Here is a 3604-nt window from a genome sequence, read left to right as displayed (position 1 = left end):
ATAGTGGACAAAATAACCAGCTAGCAACATAATGACAGGATCAAATTCACACATAAAAATATTAACCTTAAATGTAAACGGGCTAAATGCCCCAATTAAAAGACACAGACTGACAAATTGGATAAAGAGTCAAGACCCATTGGTGTGCTGTATTCAGGAGACCCATCTAATGTGCAAAGACATGTATAGGCTCAAAAAGGGATGGAGGAATATTTACCAAGCAAATGGAAAGCACAAAAAAGCAGGAGTTGCAATCCTGGTCTCTGATAAAACAGACTCTAAACCAACAAAGACCAAAAGAGACAAAGAAGGGCATTACATAATGGTAAAGGGGGCAATGTAACAACAAGAGCTAACTGTCCACCCAATACAGGAACACCCAGATTCATAAAGCAAGTTCTTAGAGAACTACAAAGAAACTTAGACCCCTAATAATACTGTGAGACTTTAACACCCCACTGTCAATATTAGACAGATCAATGAGACAGAAAATTAACAAGGATATTCAGGACTTGAACTCAGCTCTGGACCAAGTCTACCTAATAGACATCTACAGAATTCTCCACCCCAAATCAATAGAATATACATTCTTCTCACACCACATCACACTTAATCTAAAACTGACCACATAATTGGAAGTAAAACACTCCTCAGCAAATGCAAAAGAATAGATATCATAACAGTCTCTTGGACCACAGTGCAATCAAAGTGGAACTCAGTATTAAGAAACTCACTCAAAACTGCACAACTACATGGAAACTGAACAACCTTCTCCTAAATAACTACTGGGTAAATAATGAAATCAAGGCAGAAATAAGTAAGTTCTTTGAAACCAATGAGAACAAAAACACAGCATACCAGAATCTCTGGGACACAGCTAAAGCAGTATTCAGACAGAAATTTATAGCACCAAATGCCCACAGGAGAATATGGGAAAGATATAAAGTCAACACCCTAACATCACAATTAAAAGAACTAGAGAAGCAAGAGCAAACAAATTAAAAAGCTAGCAGAAGACAAGAAAAAACTAAGATCAGAGCAGAACTGAAGGAGATAGAGACATGAAAAACCCTTCAAAAAATCAATGAATCTGACAGCTGGTTTTAGGAAAAGATCAACAAAATAGATAGACCACTAGCCAAACTAATAAAGAAGAAAAGACAGAAGATGCAATAAGAAATGATAAGGGGGATATCACCAGTGATTACACAAAAATACAAACTACCAGTAGAGAATACTATAAACAGCTCCACACAAATAAACTAGAAAATTTAGAAGAAATGGATAAATTCCTGGACACATACATCTTCCCAAGTCTAAACCAGGATGAAGTGGAATTCCTGAATAGAACAATAACAAGTTCTGAAATTGAGGCAGTAATTAATAGTCTACCAACCAAAAAAAGTCCAGGACTAGATGGATTCACAACTGAATTCTACCACAGGTACAAAGAGGAGCTGTTACCATTCCTTCTGAAACTACCCCAAACAATAGAAAACAAGGGACTCCTCCCTAACTCATTTTATAAGACCAACATCATCTTGATACTAAAACCTGGCAGAGACACAACAAAAAAATAAAATTTCAGACCAATATCTCTGATGAATATTGATGCAAAAATCCTCAATAAAATGCTGGCAACCTGAATCCAGCAGGACATCAAAAAGCTTATCCACCACAATCAAATTGGCTTTATCCCTGGGATGCAAGGTTGACTCAACATACATAAATCAATAAATTTAATCCATCCAATAAACAGAACCAATGATTATCAAAAACCATGATTATCTAAATAGATGTAGAAAAGGCCTTCAATAAAATTCAACAGCTCTTCATGCTAAAAACTTTCAATAAACTAGATATTGATGGAATGTATCTCAAAATGATAAGAGCTATTTATGACAAACCCACAGCGAATATCATACTGAATGGGCAAAACTGGAAGTATTCCCTATGAAAACTGGCACAAGAATGCCCCGTCTCACCACTGCTATTCAACATAGTATTGGAAGTTCTGGCTAGAACAATCAGGCAAGAGAGATAAATAAAGGGTATTCAATTAGGAAAAGAGGAAGTCAAATTGTCTTTGTTTGCAGAAGACATAATTGCATATTTAGAAAACCCCATTGTCTCAGCCCAAAATCTCCTTAAGCTGATAAACAACTTCAGCAAAATCTCAGGATACAAAATCAATGTGCAAAAATCACAAGCATTCCTATACACCAATAATAGACATACAGAGGGCCAAATCATGAGTGAACTCCCATTCACAATTGCTACAAAGAGAATAAAATACCTAGGAATACAATTTACAAGGGATGTAAAGGACCTCTTCAAGGAGAACTACAAACCACTGCTCAAGAAAATAAGAGGGGACACAAACAAATAAAAACATTCCATGCTCATGGATAGGAAGAATCAATATTGTGAAAATTACCATACTGCTCAAAGTAATTTATCAACTCAATGCTATTACTATCAAGCTACTATTGACTTTCTTCACAGAATTAGAAAAAAACTACTTTAGGCTGGGCGCAGTGGCTCATGCCTGTAAACCCAGTACTTTCAGAGGCTGACATGGGCAGATCATGAGGTCAATAGATTCTGGCCAACATTGTAAAACCCCGTCTCTACTAAAAATATAAAAATTAGCTGGGCATGGCAGCACATGTTTGCAGTCCTAGCTAATCAGTAGGCTGAGGCAGGAGAATTGCTTGAACCCAGAAGGCAGAGGTTGCAGTGAGCCAAGATCATGCCACTGCACTCCAGCCTGGCAACAGAGCAAGACTCCGTCTCAAAAAAAAAAAAGAAAAATACTTTAAATTTCCTATGAAACCCAAAAAAAGGGTGCATAGCCAGGACAATCCTAAGCAAAATGGACAAAGCTGGAGGCATCATGCTACGTGACTTAAAATTATGCTACAAGGCTACAGTAACCAAAAGAGCATGGTATTGGGTACTAAAACAGATATATAGATCCATGGAACAAAACTGAGGCCTCAGAAATAAGACCGCACCTCTACAACCATCTGATCTTCGACAAGCCTGACAAAAACAAGCAATGGGGAAAGGATTCCCTATTTAATAAATGGTGTTGGCAAAACTGGCTAGTTACATGCAGAAAACTAAAACCAGACCCCTTCCTTACACCTTATACAAAAATTAACTCAAGATGGATTAAAGAGTTAAACATAACACCTAAAACCATAAAAACCCTAGAAGCAATACCATTCAGGACATGGGCATGGGCAAAGACTTAATGGCTAAAACACTAAAAGCAATGATAACAAAAGCCAAAATTGACGAATGGGATCTAATTAAACTAAAGAGTTTATACCCAGCCAAAGAAAATAGCATTAGAGTGAACAGGCAACCTACATATTGGGAGAAAATTTCTGCAACTGATCTATCTGACAAAGTGCTAATATCCAGAATCTACGAGGAACTTAATCAAATTTACAAAAAAAAAAAAAAAGAAAGAAAAGAAAAAAGCATCAAAAAGTAGGTGAAGGATATGAACAGACACTTCTCAAAGGAAGACATTTATCCTGCCACAAACATATTTAAAAAAAGCTCATCATTACTGGTCATTAGAGAAATGCAA

The sequence above is a fragment of the Aotus nancymaae genome, unplaced genomic scaffold (genome assembly GCF_030222135.1).
Source record: "Aotus nancymaae isolate 86718 unplaced genomic scaffold, 86718_ANA_hifiasm-v0.15.2.pri h1tg000019l, whole genome shotgun sequence".
Classification (NCBI taxonomy): domain Eukaryota; kingdom Metazoa; phylum Chordata; class Mammalia; order Primates; family Aotidae; genus Aotus; species Aotus nancymaae.
This window is presented reverse-complemented; position numbering follows the sequence as displayed.